Source organism: Nicotiana sylvestris, chromosome 11 (genome assembly GCF_000393655.2).
Source record: "Nicotiana sylvestris chromosome 11, ASM39365v2, whole genome shotgun sequence".
NCBI classification, from domain to species: domain Eukaryota; kingdom Viridiplantae; phylum Streptophyta; class Magnoliopsida; order Solanales; family Solanaceae; genus Nicotiana; species Nicotiana sylvestris.
This window is the reverse complement of record NC_091067.1, coordinates 55,572,859-55,594,262: the sequence shown is the minus strand read 5'-3', so window position 1 is coordinate 55,594,262 and position 21,404 is coordinate 55,572,859. Positions and strand designations below refer to the sequence as shown.

Here is a 21,404-nt window from a genome sequence, read left to right as displayed (position 1 = left end):
TGGTTGTGTACTGGGGCAGCATGACGTCACCGGTAGGAAAGAACAAGCCATCTATTATCTTAGCAAAAAGTTCACAGCTTATGAGGTTAAGTACACTCACCTGGAAAGGACATGTTGCGCCCTAACTTGGGTGGCACAGAAATTGAAACATTATCTGTCATCTTACACTACTTACCTCATTTCGCATTTGGATCAGTTGAAGTATATCTTTCAAAAGCCTATGCCAACAGGAAGACTCGCAAAATGGCAGAATTTGCTCACAGAGTATGACATAATCTATGTGACTCGGACCGCGATGAAAGCCCAAGCATTGGCCGATCATTTGGCCGAGAACCTGGTTGATGAAGAGTATGAGCCAATGAGGACTTATTTTCCTGATGAAGAGGTGATGTATATTGATGAACTAAAATAGGCCGAAAAACCAAGCTGGAAACTTTTCTTTGATGGGGCTGCTAACATGAAAGGAGTCGGAATAAGAGCTGTGCTTATTTATGAAACATGGCATCACTATCCTGTTACGTCTCAGCTTCATTTTTATTGTACCAACAATATGGCTGAGTACGAAGCATGCATTTTGGATTTAAGGTTAGCTACAGACATGGATGTCCAGGAAGCCTTGGTCTTGGGGGACTCGGACCTTCTAGTACATCAAATTCAAGGAGAATGGGAAATGTGAGATCTGAAGCTCATACCATACCGACAATGCTTTCATGATCTTTGTCAATGGTTTAGATCAGTGGAGTTCAGGCATATTCCAAGGGTCCATAATGAGGTCGCCGATGCTTTGGCTACCCTAGCGTCAATGCTGCACCATCCGGACAAAGCCTATGTCGACCTTTTGCACATTCAAGTACGAGATCAGCTTGCTTACTGCAACATGATTGAACAAGAATGGGATGGCGAACCGTGGTTCCATGATATCAAGGAATACATCAGAATAGGAATATACCCAATGCAAGCCACGGGGGATCAAAAGAGAACAATTCGATGATTGGCAAGAGGATTTTTCTTGAGTGGAGGAGTTTTGTACAAAAGAACACCAGACCTGGGATTGTTAAGATGCATAGATGCTAGACAAGCTACGTATGTCATGTCCGAAGTACATTTAGGAGTCTGCGGACCACATATGAGCGGATACGTGTTGGCAAAGAAAATTCTCCGAGCAGGATATTATTGGCTCACCATGGAGCGAGATTGTATTAGTTTTGTGTGCAAATGTCATCAGTGCCAGATACACGGAGATTTGATTCATTCTCCGCCGTCGGAATTACACACAATGTCAGCGCCATGGCCCTTCATTGCTTGGGGCATAAATATCATTGGACCAATTGAGCCAGCAGCATCCAACAGACATAGGTTCATTCTGGTAGCCATTGATTATTTCACCAAATGGGTTGAGGCCAAAACTTTCAAGTCTGTGACCATGAAAGCAGTGGTCGATTTTGTTCACTCAAATGTCATCTGTCGATTTGGAATCCCAAAGGTGATCATCACGGATAATGGTGCTAATCTTAACAGCAACTTGATGAAAGAGGTATGTCAACTGTTTAAGATTACACACCGCAATTCTACCCCATATCGTCCCAAGGCGAATGGAGCAGTTGAGGCAGCCAATAAAAACATAAAGAAGATACTTCGGAAAATTGTAGAAGGTTCTAGGCAATGGCATGAAAAATTACCATTTGCATTGCTGGGTTATCGCACTACTGTCCGTACTTCAGTAGGGGCAACTCCTTATTTGTTGGTATATAGAACTGAAGCCGTAATACCTGCGGAAGTTGAAATCCCGTCCCTTCGGATTGTCGCTGAGGCTGAGATTGATGATGATGAGTGGGTCAAAACCCATCTGGAGCAGTTGAACTTGATTAATGAAAGAAGATTGGCAACTGTGTGCCATGGCCAGTTATATCAAAAGAGAATGGCAAGAGCATACAACAAAAAGGTGCGACCCTGGAAATTTGAAGTGGGTCAGCAAGTGCTGAAACGCATCCTTCCACATCAGGTTGAGGCAAAAGACAAGTTCGCCCCGAATTGGCAAGGGCCATTCATTGTAACCAGAGTATTGTCCAATGGTGCTTTATGTTTAACAGATATCGAAGGAAAATGCATAGACATGGCTATCAATTCTGATGCAGTAAAAAGATATTATGTATGATTTCTTTGGTACAATTGTTGATTATTTGTATTTGGCATTATTTTGAAGATTGAAATGACGAAGGCAATTTGTTCTACTATCTAAACACTTTACCCTTTGTTCCCCTTTTTGAGCCTTATTTATTTATTTCATACCCCTCTTTTGGAATCAATAACGAAAAAGAGAGAAAAAGAAAGAAAAGAAAAAGAGAAAAGAAAAGAAGTGAGAAATATAACAACAAGGAAATTCAGGTGTGAACTACGTTTGACCTGATCCCTATTAAGGGTACGTAGGCAGCTTTACGGCTCGGTCAAAGTGATATAAAATATCCAAAGATCCCCAAACAAGAAACTGGGGCAGAGGTTGTATTTGTAATAAGAAATGTGATTCCAAAAGCCCACATTACGGTCCAAAGAAAGACCTTCTGATCAGTTTTTCGAGAAATGACAAGTCGATCAAACAGAAGTGATTTATATCAGGGTAATACTCCGGTCCAAGCAGGGAAATTAATGAAAATGAGAGTCTTATTGGTGAAAACCTTCACAGGCACCATAAGGCGATGAAAGTTGAGAGAAATAAAATGAGAGAGTCTTATCGGTGAAAACCTTCATAGGCACCATAAGGCGACGAGAGTTGAGAGAAACGAGAGAGTCTTATTAGTGAAAACCCCTCGAAGGGCACTATAAGGCGACAATGAATTAAAAGTGGGCAAACGAGATAAGCTTGATAGAAAGGATCTGTCGAGACATCAAGCAGAATAAAGATGTTGTTTCGGCAAAAGAAGATGGGTTGCGGTACCTTTGAAATGCGAAGTAGGGATATCAGAAAGATTGATTGATATAAATAGACTGGGTTGATTAATCCAAAAATGCATGACATGACCATTGGGATCAGTTATACCATTCAGATAAGTTATTTTCTCTTCAAACAGTTGTTCAGAAAGATTTTTCTTGTTCTATCTTTCGAAGTCATCATTTTCCGTTTTTCTTTTTGATCAATAGTAGTTTGTTTTTAAGAAGGATTTTTAGAGCTAACTACCAATTGCCAACATGGTGCAAGGTAAATGGGGATAAGACATGCAAGGATAATGTGATGGGATGAGAAAGACGTCGTTGTAAGAACAAAATGATGAATTGGTCTAAGTTTTCGGGACAGTATGGAGCAAAGGTGGAAAACAACGGTTGAGGGGTGTGAATACAGAATCATCAAGAAGGTCGGAAGTTATCAGCCAAGTTTCAAGATGGTCGAACAACGCAGAGCATGGAAAAGAGCAAGGGAATATAATTCCATTTTTGGCAATCAGGTGCCCACCTGGAGAGCAAGGGAATACAATTCAAGTTTTGGCAATCAGGCGCCCACCTGGAGAGCAAGGGAATACAGTTCATGTATTGGTAATCAGGAGCCCACCTGAAGAACGAAGGGAATCAGTAAGTCAAGTGTTGGTAATCAGGAGCCCACCTAAAGAACGAAGGGAAGCAGTTCAAGTTTCAAGGAAAAGCAGTGCAAGTATTGGCAATCAGGAGCCCACCTGGAGAACGAAGGGAAGCAGCAAGGTTCAAAAGAGTTCAGCAATCAGGAAACCACCTAAAAAACGAAGGGAAGCAGTTCAAGTTTCAAGGAAAAGCAGCGCAAATGTTGGTAATCAGGAGCCCACCTTGAGAACGAAGGGAAGCAGCAAGGTTCAAAGGAAGACAACAATCAGGAGCCCACTTGAAGAACAAAGGGAAAGCATCTCAGAATGAAATTCAAGTCAGCAACAAAGGAATCTCACTCAGAGAGTACAAGTCAGGAGCCCGCCTGGAGAATGGAGGTTGTTATATTTTCAAGTTATAGTCGAAGTCAGGAGTCCGCCTGGAGAATGGAGGTGTTATATTTTAAGTTGTAATTGAAGTCAGGAGCCCGCCTAGAGAATGGAGGTGTTATATTTTTAAGTCGTTGACGAAGTCAGGAGCCCGCCTGGAGAATGGAGGTTGTTATATTTTCAAGTTATAGTCAAAGTCAGGAGCCCGCCAAGATAATGGAGGTGTTATATTTTTAAGAAGTTGTTGAGTCAGGAGCCCACCTGGAGAATGGAGGTGTTATATTCTTAAGTCGTTGACGAAGTCAGGAGCCCGCCTGGAGAATGGAGGTTGTTATCCTTTAAGTTGTAGATGAGGTCAGGAGCCCGCCTGGAGAATGGAGGTGTTGTATTTTTAAGAAGTTGTTGAAGTCAGGAGCCCGCCTGGAGAATGGAGGTTGTTATATTTTCAAGTTGTAGTCGAAGTCAGGAGCCCGCCCGAAGAGCGAAGGGTTACAACAAAGATCCCCAGCATAAATTAAAGTTCAGAAGTCGGAAGGAAGACAACACTAGTCAGAAGAAGGCGGTTCAAGCATCGAAGGAAAAATAATTCGAAGTTCACAAGAAGGAAATAAGCAGTTCAAATTCGACAATCAAGAGAAGACTACGAGTCAAGATAGAAAGAAAGAAACATCAGAGGAAACACCAGTCACCAAGACGTCAAAGCAACAAGAGACACAAGAGCACGGCTGAAGATCTAGATAAGATTTTGTAATTCATAGACTATAGTTTATTCTAGCTTCTTGTTTTATTTTAGCATGGTGTAATAAGGAGGTTAGTAAGTAGCGACAGCAGCAGCAACAGCAGTAACAGTAAAACCACAGCTCCGTGGTAGTCCCAGCTACCAAAACTTCCCGAACTACATTGACCTGATTCCCTTTTAGCCAGGGATATGTAGGAAACCTTTGAAGCAGAGGTTCGGTCAAATCTTTCAAAGATGCTTCAAACGGAGTAACCGAACGGGCAAAAATCGCTCATATCCGCTCACTTTATATTTGCACGAAAACTCTTCGTGTTTCCGGATAAAGAGGGACAACTGTGAGCACGTGATTTTTGCCCTATGAGAACTACTCCCAAAAATTCAAAATAAAATAATTTTCCTTTGTGTGCAATTTGGAGAATTCGCGTGGCATTTTTTTGGATTTTTGTCTATGAATGTTTATTCTATTTTAATTAATGAAAAATACAAAAAAATATATGTGTTGCATTTGCATTTAATCTAGGATTTTTAGTTTTAATTTTGAAAATAGTTTGGAAATAAATAGAAAAGGAAAGAGAGGAAATAAAATATGGGCCAAGAAATCCCCATCCCAAACAAAAACCCACTCCAATTTTACCCCAGTTCAGTCCAAACCCGTTCAAAGTGGCCCAAATACCCGGATCCTTATTCTTCTTGAAAGACCTAAACCTAAAAAATAATGCCTGAAGGCCCTAATTGAGAGATACAATAGCCGCAATACACAAAATAATGGATATACATTAAAAAGAAGACTGAAAGAGCTTCAGCCACAGAGAACAAGATTCGGACTTCCCCCTCTCTGGTCATCGTCTGCTTCAACATACCCTCTCCAATCGTTCTTTCTTCTTCTTCACAAGGAGACCCAGCTGAAATACACAAGGGAACCAGCGGTAGAGAACAAAAATCACGACCACTCTCTGACTTCGTCTTCTCCGTTTCTAAACACACACATACACACACACATACAAACAGAGATGGGGAATTTCAGTCCGAAATAAATCGAGTGAGCCACAGTGAGAACAGATCTGGACAAGCCAAAAACGGGGTCAGACCCTTTTCGATTTCAAGCAAGGTTCAGTTGCCGAAGTTCCGGTGGTGATTTGGTCTGTGTTCATGTTTATTTTTTTGATTTTTACTCGCGTTTCAGGTATGAATTCGCAATTCAAAATGCTGTAATCATCATTGGGTGCTCTATTAGGTTGAAATGTGTAATAATATTTCCTTTGTCTCTTTGTAAATTCTGTTACTCAGTTTCTTCTTTCTCTGTTTTATTTCGTTCCTTACATGATGATTCGATGCCTCAGTTTGGTTATTGTTCAGTACTGCGATGTTACTCTCGTGGTCTTGATTGAAATATATGGTTGACCTGCTCTTGTTGTTGGTTGAATTTGGAGCTGAACGTCTGTTTCTTGCGAAACCTATGTGAAGGGAAGTGTCGACACTGTATTGTGTTCAAGTGAAGCATTTTGTTGAATTGAGTTTGGGAGATTTAGTTGTCTAAAAGGATTCAAATCCCAATTGTGATTGAAAGTAATTAGAAAGCCTTTAAAGATATCCTAAGAATTGTTTAATAAAAGGGATTATCTACCTAACTAACTTTAGAAAGCTTTTAATAGTGGTAGGGTTGGGATTGCAATAGCTGTTTGAATTAATTAAAAGCACTAGGTTAGTGGAGTGAATTAAAAAAATGAAAAGGAGACTGACAATGGTTAGCATAATGCCCTTTTTAGAGTTGGAAAGTAAGATAACATGGGGGACATTTCAAAAGTTGAAACAATACAAGTGTAAAGGGATACACAGGATGGAAAGGAGGATCAACTAATAGATAAAGGGAAAGAGTTTTGAAGTTTAAAAGCGAGAGAGAGATAGGCATTGAGGGGGGACAACAGTCTAGTATTCTGAAAATAGGGGAGAACCCGAAAACAAAATCTGAAAATAACAAAACAGTTGAGGATATCTGACAAAATACTGTTTCATTTGAGTTTTTGCTTTGCAAATTGAAATCTTCACTTCTGTTTGGACTTCGAAATGGTTTGAGGTCTATTCATTTGAAGTTGGGCGTTGTTGTTTGCTAGGTTGTTTGTGTGTTCGAAACTGGAATTTGGTTTGCTAAACTTCAGTTTTTTTTTGGGTTCAAAAATTGGTTGGCTGGTTTACTCCTAGTACTGGAATCTGGAACTCTGTTTTGTTGCTGCTGCCTACTGATCCCTCATTTCTTCTTGCTTTCCTTTATTCCCAGGTATTCTTTTGAAACTATGATGGAATTGAAGTTTGACTAAAGCTGTGCAAAGATCCGAAAGTTTGAGTTGGAGTTCAAATGGAAACTTTAAACTCTTTCTGTAATGGCTGTTGATTTTAGTTGTCTTGTGTGATTAAAATTCTGTAGTGATTTAGTTTATATTAAACACCTCGATGTTTGCAAGTTAATTGTTGAATTGAAATCATTTGGAGTAGGGATTTAAGGTATGAAAACGGTGTATAGAGAAACATGTGATAAATGTATACTGACTTCGAGGGAATCTAATTAAAAAGAAAAAGAGCATCTGCCGTGGAATTGTTTATCCACTTGAATTTGCCGTTTGAATTTTTTTTACCAAATCAATCAGCTTGAGTGTTCACAAATATGTAGGAGAATTGACAGAACAGGGGTGGTTTTGTTTGCTCTATAAAGGAAAATGTCCACTTCTTACTTTACTGTCATGTTTTAATTATGGACGTTTACCTTATAGTACAAAGGTTTAAAATTGCAATCATAATGTTCCAATCGATTTGGGAAAATCACGCTAGATACGTTAAAAGGAGGGAAACAGAAGGGAATTTTATTTGATATCGAGGTTGTCCGCTCGAGGTCCTATTCAGTGAATCAAGATTAACTAAGGTCCATTTTTTTAATTGTTAAATTTGTATCTTCATTTTGCACTTCGCTGGTACTGATTTGTGTCAAGCTTGAATAAAACAAGATGTATTAATATGGTCTTGCATGTCCGATTAGCTCTTTGGTTTTGGAAGCTTTGAATTTTAAATTTTGCATACTCTGCTCATTTGCGTTGAAAATAGTTAAAATATCTAGGATTTGGATTCCCCTCTTTTATATGTTGGTTGATTCTTAAACAAAATAAATTGTAGTAACAGTAGAACAAAGTTGTTTTCTTAAGATAAGGTTTGCGCCATTGGAATTTCAAGTGATATTAAAATTGAGTTGCTGGCCAAATACTTGTTATAGGAAATGTTGGAGTGATTTTATATATTTTCCTAGCACATGTTTTTCTGGACAGTTTACACCCGTACCAAGTAAATGCTTTTCTTGGGCCATTCATTCATGTTGTCCAAAGTTGAATTCTTTTGTCCTCCTCTAACATGGATTTTTTCGATATTGAACAAGACTAGTAGATTTAATGTGCCCCCTTTAAAGTTCTTTTATTAGTTGCTTTGCCTTCATTATTTGAAATTTGATTGGTTTTAAGCATAGCTGGTATTGTTCTCTACATAATATGATTTTAGTAATTCATAACCTCTCAGTAATCTCAAAGATTAGGAAAATTTAAACAATGTAGTTGCTTTAGGCGCCATTTAAATTAATTTCCTTAAACTCGGGTGTGCATTTATGTGACCCAAATTCAAGTCTCAAGGGTATTGAAATATATCAAGGACCGCGGGTGCATTTATGTGACGTGGTTCGAAACGTGTTTTAATAACGTTGCAATTTTTTTTAAATTGTTTAAATAAAAGCAGTTAAAAGATTAAAATTGCACATAGGCTCATAATTGTTTAAAATCAGATAATTAAGCTGAATATAGCAGTTAAGCGACCGTGCTAGAACCACGGAACTCGGGAATGCCTAACACCTTCTCACGGGTTAACAGAATTCCTTACTCGGATTTCTGGTTCGCAGACTGTAATACAGAGTCAATCTTTTCCTCGATTCGGGATTCAACCGGTGACTTGGGACACCATAAATCTCCCAAGTGGCGACTCTAAATCTTTAATAATAAATCCCGTTTCGATTGCCCTTTAATTGGAAAAACTCCCTTATGCCCTTGCGGGTGTAGGTAAAAAGGAGGTGTGACAGTTCCAACTCTTTATTTTATTTCCTTAAACTTTATCTTCATTGCGATCTAATCCTTGATTCATTATTTCAAGGCCTGACAACTTTCAAGATCTAGGCATGAAGTCCGCAAGCATGTCATGTTATTGAAATCTACATTTAACAGAACTAAAAAGAGAATAAGAAAGAAAAATGACAAGATTAAGAAAAGAGACATTCCTGGAAAATGAAATATTAATTTCATTTGATTTTTTGATCTTTGATTTTTTTATTTGATTTTTTTTTTTCAATTTTTTGAAGATAGAAGGGTTTGCATCAGAATGTAAGACAATAAGGTAAAACATCCGGATCACACCCTGAGATAATTCAGACGTAGAAAGGATAGCAAGACTGGCTACTAAGACTCCCGTCTGATAGAGAACTTTCATGCTTGGCGGCCATTTTTTAGCTTTTCTTCTGTCTCGGCAATGGCTACAATGACCTTCAGTGTCAGATCAAATTCCTCAGTTTCACAAATCATTCCGACCATTGGCCTGATGTTGTGGCAAGACAACAGATTGTTCATCACATCAGGAGCTTCTTCATCCCGAAAAATGATTCTTTCAGCTTCAATCAAATCTTCATCTGCCCTTTTGAGGGTCCAACAGTCCTTTGTACTGTGTCCCACTGCTCCAGAGTGGTATTCATACCTAGCGTCAGCTCGGTGCGAGGGGGACTAGGGGTTCGGCCATTTCGGGGCCACTGGCTGCAATAGATCTAGCATGATTAGCTTTTGGAACAAGCTTGAATACGATTCACCAATAGGGGTGAACTGATTCTTTCTGAAAGGCTTTCTTAGGCGAGGATTGTATCGGAGATCATTTGGTTGAGGATTATATGGAGCTGGGTAAGGATGTGCATTTCTAGGAGGTGGAGCTCGGTTTTGTGTATAATGTTGTGGCCGCGTGCAAGGTTGCGCGTTCATCACTGCATACCAACAAAACCAACCATCTGAACAGAACCTGACTAATTTGCTCACACCACAACCTGGTTAGTTTTGAGACATTTAACACATAGGAAATCGCACGTTGGGGATGCAATGCACCTAATAGTTAAACATTTCTACCATGTGTTTGAACGGTTGCATGTTTCATCCCGACCTTAACTAACCCTTTAAGTATGTACCTCTTTTATTTCTACCTTTATTTAATCACTCTTGATTTTTTTCGTCTCTGTCGCTTTTTATTTTTTTGGCATTTTTGGTCACTCTTTTATTTTTTGTCACTCTCTTTTTTTTTTCTCTGTTTTTTTTTCTTTTTTTTCTTTTTCTTTTTTTTAGTTTATTTTTTCCTCAGTTAATTCTATGGTTATGATCGAATCCGATGGGGATTGCCTACGTATCATGACGCCGCATGAATCAGATCATTACGTAGTTCATAAAAAATCAGGAATAAAGTACACAAACTAACTCTCGTTTTTTACTCATATACAAATAACTCCACGAAAGCTCCTAACAAGGAAATAATTTTGGATTTATTTTTTGGTAGAAAGAAAGGATTCAAAAGAAGAAAGTTTTTTTTTTAGGTTTCAATTTTTTTATTGAATTGTTGAAAGTGAGACTTCTAAAGAAGAGCGATTGTTTTTTTGAAATTCGATTTTTTTTTTCATTTTGTTTTTGAAATTGTTGAAAGAAAGAATTAAAAAAGATTTTTTTTTCATTTTTAAAGTTTCTTTTTTTTGAATTTTTGAAATAAACACTTCTAAAGAAGAAATAAAATATTTTTGAATTTCGAATATTTTTTTTTTCAATTTTTGAAATAAAAACTTCTGAAGCAGAAAAAAAATATTTTGGATTTCAACAACTTTTTTTTTGGAATTTTCGATTTTTTCTTTTTCATTTATTTATTTTTTTGTGATTTTTGAAGAAAAAAAATAAACCTGGTTTTGATTTTTTTTTTTGTGAAAGAAAGACTTATAAAAGAAAAAAGAAGAAAATATTTTTGATTTTTTTTGATTTTTTTTAAAATTGGGGTCTTTAAGAAATTATTTTCTAAAGAAGGAAGTAAAGAGAAATATATTTGATTTTTTTTTGAAAATTGGGGCCTGGAACCAATGAGGTTTGCGTACGTATCTCACATCCGATGAGAATCAGACCCGCGTAGTTCGGTCAAATTGGGTACCTTTTTTTTTATAATTCTGCTACACTAATTTTCTAAAGCTGGTCGACAATGCAAGTAAGCCTTCCAAATGATGTATCAAGTAGCACATACGTGAACATGATGGTCTCAAATAGGATACCTGTCTTATACGGACCCGGCCCCTGTGCCGAGTTTCGCTAAGTCAAATGCATGTGATGCACATAGAGCGAACCACTAGGAAAAATCCGGTATGAGGTTTGTTCTCCTAGGTTTAAATCTTGGTGGAAATAGGTATCTAGACTGGCTTACTCGAGCGGACAACTCGAGCCGAGGAGGGTCAGAGTACCGGTAGCATTGCTTTCCGGCTTAATTGGTGGTGCTCCCCGCCTAAAATAAGTGTGACTAAAATCATTCACCGGGTGACAAACATCTCGGCTATCTCAAAGAAAGCGGGCTATGTCAAGCAAATGCCCAATTTTAATTCAAGAAGACTCGGAGGGGGTACGTGAGAAGACAGTTTATATATACCATTCAAAAATATCAAAGCGGTAAAAAGCAGACAAGTGGCACATTATACCCAAATAAATGAGTATATACAAAATTAATAAAGCCAAATAAAAGTCAACATGTACAAGCTCGAATTCTGGTTGTCCCCAGCAGAGTCGCCAGAGCTGTCACACCCCTTTTCTACCCCTCAAAATAATAATAATATGTGTATGGGCCAAAGAGTTTTTCCAATTAAAGTGACAAAATTTGAATAAGGATTATTTTATTGTTCAGAGTCGCCACTTAGAATTGATTTTTTCGGTGTTCCAAGTCACCATTTATTTGGATCCCTAGGCAAAGGAAGGTTTGATTCTATTTTAATCGGTCCGCGAAAATAAAGTTCGGGCAAGGAATTCTGTTGACTGGGGAAAAGGTATAAGGCATTCCCCGAGTCCCATGGTTCTAGCACAATCGCTTTATTGACTTAAACTTGGCTTGAATTAATTTTGGACAAACTGTGATTTATATTATTTTCATGTTTTACCTATCCTCTTTTATCTCTTGATTATTAGAAAAAATTAAAAAATATTTTTGAATAATAAGATGTCATAACCACACTACGCAAGCAAATGCGCGATCGACGAAATTTATTATTTAGTCATAACGGCGCTACGCAAGCGAATCCGCAGTCATGACAGACGATTGTTAGCACGTTATTTACTTTTAAAAAATTGCTGCAATTGTGTTGGAGGAAACATTAACCCTCTTTTTTCCAGAAAATTTATTAAATGTCACTACCACGCTACGCAAGCAAATCCGTGATTATGACAAAAGAATTATAAATTAATTAAAACTATTGAATATGACATGAAATTGATGAATTAACTTATTAAAAGTTAAGCGTCACGCTACATAAGCGAGTCCGTGAAGTTAAAGCGCACCTACTATTTGCCTAACATTTAAATTAATTAAAGGGAAACTAGTTAATTAAAATAGTAGAAAAATTTGATATTATTATTTTTTTCGAGCTTTATAGGTGAGAAAAATTATGCAAATAAATGTTGGATCAACTTTATCTATTTTAAAAGAAATGAGCCAACTTCTTGTTAAAAAAAATGGGCCAGCTTGTATGGAGCTTTTGGGTTGCTGGAATTTATTATTAAAATGGGCCAAGAAATGAATTTCAATTGGCCCAATGCTATATAGAAGAAAAGGGGTAATTTTGTTGTTCAAAGGTAAATGAGCCAACTTTTATCTTTGATTCAATAAGGCCCAAAGTTGATACAATCTTAGCTCTTTACTTAGTTTGAGTTCATGACCATTAACTACATAGTCACAATTGTATAAACGCCCACTTTACAAAAATAGCCATTTTTGCAAATCCAGCAAAATGGCCAGATTCACAAAGATATAATCACAGCATTCCTAGAACATATGTTGGCAGTGAAATTTCGGCAACTAAAACGAACTCATGCTATATGTTATACACCTAAAGTCATTCATGGCATACTTAGCATTGTTACTCGAATATAATAGCTTGAAAACATGCTTAAAAAATCCATAAACGACTTACATATCACATTCAAAAACTTACAACTCAATATTCAAGTATTATGAAGGACTATATTCACATTATCACATGCTTGATACATAACAATAACATACAAGCTCTTTTGTTGTCAAACTATTCATCACATCAAACACATTTAAATGGTGCAACATGTTCAAGTTGTTCCCATTGCTGAAAATACGTACATTACGAGTCTTAAAGGATTACCTGGTAGCAAAAGAATAAAAAGTAGTTCAGCAACTAAAGCAGCATAAAACCAGCAGCAAAACCGTGTTAAAACAACCCGAAAACTTAGAGAGGGAACCCAGAAACGAACTCTAAAGAGGACTTATACTTTTTTAAAAGTTTGCACTCTAAGATTCACTCCCAAAGCTCACCATTTCAGCTTACTTTTCATGTGTTCAATTGCTGAATATTTTTTGTTTTTGTGACAAAGCAATTAGAAAAAATGCCCCCTGGAAGTGTGATGGAGTCCCCCCAAAGTGAGGAAAGGGCAACCCTTAAATAGGCAAATTTGGACAGATTTTGGTTCACCAAATGTCTGTCCGACAAAAACTGACATTGTGTGCTAAACACTGTTCAAAATCTATCCAAAGGTCAAAGGAAATCTACTATGTCAGAAACAAAGAGAAAAAATATCATTTCAGCCACCCTAATTAGTAAAAGTAGGCTACTAGCACCCTATTTTGTGATAAAATAACATAAACTTCAGATTTTAACAACATCAATATCACCCTGTTGATTCAAACTAAACCAAGTATTAAAACATGTAATTAAACTTCACACATGTGTTATGAACCAATCGAAAGCAAACAAAAATTAACTATTAAAGCCAAACGAAACGCATGCTATCGCTGGAGCGATTTAATAAAATCAACTAGACAAACATAATCAAAAATGGATTAAATGAAGAAACAAGATAGAAACTAACTTTAACTAAAAAAAATTAATTTTACCATATACTCTCAAGCATTTCTTCACTACCTCACTTTAATCAACACAAAGCTATTTTACTACTTCAACAAGTGCAAAAACAGAAAATTTAACATTCCAAAAATTCAAAAACTAATGCTAAAATAATTAATAATAAAAAATAAAATCTGAAAAATAAAAATAAAAATAAAAAATCAGCCATGAAAAAGAATAGGATTTTACCATTTTACAATTCAAGTGGCCGAAAAAATGGTGGTATGCCAAAAGAGGGTGTTCGGGGAGGTCGCCGGAATTTGGCCGGATTTTGGTCGCCGGATTTTCAGGGTGAAATTGGCATCAATAGCTAGGTCTTGAGGAGATCTATCCATTGATGTAGGTATTGTGGGGTGTTAGCGGTTGGAGCTTCAATAATTTGGACAAAAAAGTGACGGAAAAGTTTCCTAGATCTAAGATTCAAGGAGTTTGAGGGATTTTTGAAGGATTTGGTTTGAAGATATGGAAAGAGGAAGTTGTGGAGATTAGATGGTGTGAATTTGGAGGTGTTTGGAGGTGGTCCGCCGGCCGGCGGCGGTGGGCGGAGCTGGGGCGACGTAGAGAGAGTGAAGAGAGAGAGAAGAGAGAAGAAGGAGAAAAGAATTATGGGTGAAAATGAGGATAATTTTCAGATTTTTGAGGCTTTAAATACCTAAGCCAAGAGTGAACGAGATCCATTGGATTAAGATGGAATGGGTGGGTATGATTTGATCTTGTTTCATTTAGTGAAACGACGTAGTTTTGAGGCAAAACTACGTAGTTTTAGACCCTTTCAATGGCAGCCCTTTATCTTGCACTCTTGGACACTTTTTCTTTCAAATTTGGCCAAATTTCTTCCTTAATTCTACTTATTAAACAAATTTTACACAAATACATTAATTAAATAACTTATTCTAATGATCAATTAACTAGATTAATTCACCAACTGAACAACTAGTTAATTCTTAAAATGCACAAATGAAGAAAGAACTATTTTTATAGTATTTTATGATAGAAAATATGCAATTAAAGTCACAAAAATTGAGAAAAATAATTAAAATAACAAAACACTAATAACTTTAGGAGGTGTTAAAATAGTGCAAAAATTAGGTGTTCACAACACTAACTATTTTAGTCTAGAATTTAGTATTTTTTTAATGGGTGTGCCCAAAGTAAATTAGTCACTTATTGTGGACCGGGGAGAGTATGAGGAGAATGTAAGAGAATATTTTTTAGAAGATTCCAAATGAATTGTAAAAGAACATTGAGATCTGGGAGTGGGATTTAAATAACTTCGCAAGCCATTAGAAATAAGATAAAAATTTGAAAGAAATTAGAATAAACCAACAACAATGTCTCAATAGTAATTCCATATTATAGCTTAATCAGATTTTCTAAAGGTAGCCATCAGCTTTCTAGGTGCAGGCATGGAAGAAAAATACTCATTTTCCAGGCAGACACCATCCCCATATCTCCTTTTAATTTGCTTCCTTTTCGTATAGCAAAACCATTTATAGATATCAGTTTTGTAGTATTAATCCGTAGTCCTCATTCCTATCATCGAAGTAATCAGAGCTCCAAATATATTTACTCAAAAAAGTAGTATGATAAAAGCGAGCTGTAACGAACCTCGCTTCTCAGTTCATGTCAATTCTGTCACCACAAATCTTCTCAACTCTTTTAACTTTTTCAACTTTCCAATTGAAATATTTTAAAAACTTAAAACTTTAATTCTTTTGAAGCTATCATTGCATTCACACTCATTTTTTTTGTTGACATTATTGATAATTTGAGTGTCCGTATAAATTACTAAAGAACTTGTTCTTTACCGTGTTCCTTAAATGTGAAGTAAATAAGCAATAAAATACACACAATGATTTTACGTGGAAAATCACCCAGCTCAAAAGGTGCAAAAATCACGACCTACTACGAAGGATTTTCAACTTCAACCTCACTAGAACAATGGGCCAAAAATGTATCAATTACGACTGTAATTAAATATTCTCCAGTACACATACTATGACTATTTGATTTACAAGTTACTCTAACTTGAAAAGAAAACACTCACTCCAACTCACTAATTGTTTATGACACTTGATTACAACTCAATTTCCTAAATCACATTCACTAGACTAACTCAAGAAGAATACAATACAAGTAACTCGACTAGAGTAAACAACTTATGACTCTTCGGTTGATGTGTAACAGGATAATCACAGAAGTCCAAAATAGATCGTATTTAAACGCTTCAACTTGAGATCTTCTAGGAGTCCTGTTCATAGTTAGCTTCTCCTTTGATAAGACTCCTACTGTTCCAATGATTCCACAAGCCTAAGGACTCTTATCTCACACTGAATTATCTGTATCTTCTTGAGCAACAACCCTTATCACATGTAGCAGTCTTCTTCCACCAAACTCAGACCTGAGTAACTTTGATAAAGTTATTGTATTGTACGGACTTATAATTATCAACATGAGGAGCTGTTCCTTTATCTTGAGGATCTAGTTCTTTAGAACAATTAAGCAGCTACATTGAGGACCTGGTTCTCTAAATTATTGCATTTAGACATACTTTGTTAATCATCAAAACCTCAATATTCAACAAATTCTCCTTTTTAATGATGACAAACTTTGTACACAGTAGAGCCAGGTAATCACACCAAAGAACCAGATAATCACAACAAGTACTATAACAGACATGTATGTACACAACCCACAACCTTCCAACCTTATCTTTCCCCTTTTGGCATCATCGGGAAAAACCAAAAAAGTTAGACAGATGAAGCACATATAATATAAGATTCAAGGCCAAACAGGCTAAAACACAAGCTTAAGAAATATCAAGGCAAATAGACTAGGCTGAAGATCCAATATTATACAAAGCAGTAAAGTAGAACAAGAGGAGACATTAAGTAGTGCCAAAAGAAACCAGGGCCTCGTCTAAACCATTAGAACAAAATAGACTAAGACAAAAGTGAAAAAAAAGGTAAGGCATCACTGGAATAACAAAGGAAACTAAGGGCACTGGGAAGGAACAGGTTCATGGATAAGAAGTAGAGGGGGTCAATGCTTTCACAAGCGTGGAAATCTGTTGGGCATGAGCTTCCCTATCTCTTCTGAGCTCTTCCCTAAGTTGCCTGGTTTCCTTTCTCACCTCATCATTGTCTTCACGAAGCTTAGCGTTCTCTTCAACAGCCAACTCCAACCTCTTACTAAGCTCTACAGCCCTACTACTCCCAGGTAGAATAACAGATCCTATGGGTCCTCTAGCCATGATGTCCTTATACCCATACTAATTGAGAGTAACATCATCCAAAACGCCATTGTGGTTTCTGATGACGTCCACAATACACCTCTATAGGAGATATGATACGATTGTACTCAATAATAATTACCCAACTATGAGTCGGGGTCGAATCCACTAGGAGTTATGAGGGGTGTTAGGAGTATATATTTGATGTAAGCAAATGGGTTATCTAGATTACACTTCCACAACAGATTTTTGTTGTTTACTTCTACTGTTACTCCAATAAATGCAAGCTAAAGAGAATGGATTAGAAATAAATATTTTTGAGATTTTTCCAATTGGATTAAAATCCTAGGGTTGTGACCATAACCTAGGCGTTTGCCTAATGGGATAAAGACGTTTATACTTGTTTTGGTGATTGTGGTGTATTATAGCTCTCTAGGGGTGCTTATCGGGCGGATCAGGCGAATAATTACTCTTAACGGTTCATTTATCGATTATCGAATTATAAATGGAGTAATCCGCTAGCCATCCTATAAGATAACGGGCGGATTGGTATCGTCTTAACGATTATCGAACAATTATCGAGCGGTTTATCGGCTAAGCTAAATAGAAATATTTTGAACAATCCTAGTCATCTAGAAAAGTTGTTCATAATGGTATTTTCAAATTCCAATAATAGTGGATCACTTTGTAATTGCAGGTGGGGATACCAAAGGTCCTTGGCTCTTGCATGATATCTTGGTCAATGTAACTCTAATGATGATACTGTAATTGGAGTTGTACGTGAGGTGCTAGAGGTATGTTTATTCTGCACTGATTTGCCTTTCCTTTAGATGGCATTTTCTTTGCATACTCTGACCTGAGGATATGGATGTGATTTATAATATTAACATGTAGAAGGGTGGTCTTTCCTTGGAAAAGGTTGATGATACTCTTGATTTGAAAATATTACACATGGTAATTTGGTAAAGTGAGCGAATGCATAGTGACAACCAATTCTAGATAGCATGTATGTTGTGGTCGATAACAATAGTTTGCATTTGAAATATATTTTTTGTTATGTTGATCATGAATCTGCGGCTAATCTTTATGTGTAATCTTACCTTCAGATTCATGTGCTAATCATTACGTGTAATATTTTCGTCAGATTTACTGTCCTTTTTTACTTTGCTCTATCATTTAATAGGAAGGACAATATTAACGCAACTCTCATTTTCCCCGATAGATAAAAAGAACATTATCAATTAAAATTCATAGAGGTCATGACTTTCTCTAGAATAAATCAACTACGTAACAAAGATACACATATTGTCATTTATAAGGAGGTAAAAGTGTAAATATAAATTTTTTAATGGGCTAACGGTTTATCCAATTAGAAAATTGAGTAATCTGCCCCCAAACCATTAAAACATTAATTATAAAATCTCAATCCGTTCACCATCCATTACCCCGATAACCTGATACCAATAAACCAATAAGCCATTGGTTCGGTTCGGTTAATGGTTATAGTTCGGGTTTGAATAGCCCTATAGCTCTCAACTCTACGTTACCCACTCAATACCTCTCGGTCAGAGAGTGATTGTATCCAATTTGGCTTTCTCACATCCAATTGGGTATCAAACGAAATAGTTGATATGAGCTCAAGTCGAGTTCTTACTATCTCTAGTTTGAACCCTTTAATTAGGCTAATCAATCTCTCAATTAACCCAATTCTTTGTTAGCTAATTTATCCTAGATTAGGTCTCTCTTTCTCAAGTAGAGACTAAGTCAAATAGGCACGAATCAATGTTTGCAACTATTAATTCTAAAATTGAAGCATGAACTAAGCTAAATAATCAACACCCAATCATAAACAAGCATAAAATTAATCATCCATAAGGTTTACACACTAGGGTTGAGTCACAACCATAGTAAAAGTCTAGCTAACTCATAATGGGTATTAAATAAAACAAAGAAAAAAGCTAATAAAACTCATAATGTAAGATTAAAATGATGAAATCTAATGTTAAAATGCTCAAATAAGCTAAAACTTCCTAAAATAGCAAAGAGAAACGGCTGCAGCAACTTCAGATGTTCAAAACTTGACCTAATTTTGTGAAACTCATCTATTTATACAAGGCTGAAAATCTCGAACAAAAATGCCCCTAGGGAGGTTCTGCAGCCGCACAATTCCATGTGCGTTTCGTAGATTTCTTTAGCTGGCAGGAAATGGAGTTCTGTAGCTGCACATTTTAGAACTGCGGCCGCGAGGCAATCTTCTGCGGCCGCACATTTATGGACTGCGACTGTGAGGCAATCTTCTATGGCTGTGCAATTCTTGTGCGGTCCGCAATTTACAAAGGCTTCTGGACTTGGTCTTTTTGCATACTCTATGATCTTTAACTCTTAGCCCAATTCTGCGGCCGCACAATTCATTTGCGGTCCGCACATTGCTGAAAGTTCTGCTAGATTTTCCTTTTTAGTTTGCGTCGTAGATGGAATTCTGCGGTCCGCAATTTCTTCTGCGGACCGCACATTTGTGCTTTTGCTCCCTTTATTGCATTGTGCTTCAGAACATTCCTTTTTGAGTCGGATTTCATCTCAGAAGACCAAGCTTCCAGCATTCCTACAATTTGCACAATTTTATTAGTTCCGGGAACACAATTCAATACTTACTAAAACAAAAGCTAAAAGGTGCTAATAAGCAGTCAAAATCCCTACTTATTAGTTTCCATACTTAAGCTCAGGTAAGGCAATATTGAGCATGTCAAACAACTCAGTCAACATGAAACCATAAGGCATAACATGCTCAAGTAGGCTAGAGAGATTGATAAGTCTACCAGTGTCAAGCAGTTCCATTACAGCCATGTCCAGTAAAGTAACTTCATGCCTTCTCTCAGACCTCTAAAAAATGCAGGAATTGACAAAATGAAAAAACAACTTGAGAAAGCTTCCTTGTGACCAAAATGCCAATGTCAACATCATTGTCTATGGCTGGCTACTTTTTCTTCAAGTAATTGTCAAATCCCAAAGAAGAGATATTCAGAAGCATCCCCAGCTCCTCAGCATCAAACTCCATTTCAAATCCCCCTACCTTGCTCTTGACTACCTGGCCATCAAAATTGAAATTTGCATAGAACTCCACCATAGTAGGAAAACATACAGGAGGGAAAGCTTTGACAAACATGTGCTTCCACCCCTGTAGTTCAAGTTTTTTAACCAGTTGAGCTATCCCCTTCTCATCAGTGTTTGCAAGAATCTTCCCATTTAGATTTGTGTGTCTTTGGTTCTACTAAGTGCAATGGGTTCATAGCATTGCATCTGTGGTGGTACTTGTTGAACTTGTAGGATGATTCTCTCATTTGAGTCATTTTCCATGTTGAATACGTTTGAATATTTGCTTATTGGTGCATGGATTGCACGGTTTGTGGCTTTAGGTTGTATTGGTTTGGCATATCCATAGAATAGTTGTGTTTGAGGAGATGAGGTCATTGGACCTAAAATGAGTGCTATCAAATTTGATTACGGTATGTTGGGAAGAATAATATCGGAAGTTGGCTTAGAATTTGGCTTTGGTTCTTGTCGGACGAGAGAAAGCTCCATGACTTGTTGATCTGATGAGTGGTTATGAGTTCTACATGTTTTCTTTCATCATCGACAATGTACGGAGGTTTTAAACGAGGTTATATTTGATATGAGGTTTATTACTAGTACCAGGTTTATTTTTTAGCAGCTACTCTGATGAAAATTATTGCTACGAGTAGCAAGTTATGTGGTTTATCATGTGATTACTTTTTGGCTATGGTTATGTCTTGATACAACTTGTTCAGACTTATACATTGTGTAAATATGAGAATCGGGTCTTGTAATGGATTCCAGAGATTGGGGATTTGATTCTAAGGTTTATGGGCTAAGATTGAAGAGAAGATCTTCAATTAAGTTGTGTTGTCGGATTTATATAGATTGGGGTGATAGGATCATCCCCGGGTATGTGCAAGGTAAGTTTACACAGTGATTTGATGGCTTTGGAACAAATCTTGGCACGTTCGAGGACGAATGTATGTTTAAGTGGGGGAGAATGTAACGACTCAACCGATCGCTTTAAGAATTTGCATGTCGTTCAGTCGTTTGAAGTCATGAGTTGCTTCATATGATGTATTATGACTTGTGTAAATCGTCGGTTTTGGTTTTCAAGTGATTGATGATTGATTTGGAAGAATAATTCTCAACAAGGAAGTTTTAAGTTGGAAGAGTTGATCAAGTTTGACTTTTGTGTATTTGACCTCGGATCGGAGTTTTGAT

At 36.9% G+C, this 21,404-nt stretch overlaps 1 long non-coding RNA gene across 1 annotated transcript; it reads right to left on the bottom strand.

The window, feature by feature from the left end:
• Positions 1 to 12,907: 12,907 nt before the first annotated feature.
• LOC138882304 (uncharacterized) lies at positions 12,908 to 14,511 on the bottom strand. Its single transcript, XR_011403833.1, has 2 exons — positions 14,084 to 14,511; positions 12,908 to 13,135 (listed from the first exon to the last, which is right to left on the bottom strand). It is a non-coding gene; the product is annotated as an uncharacterized lncRNA (long non-coding RNA).
• Between the last annotated feature and the right edge of the window lie 6,893 nt (positions 14,512 to 21,404).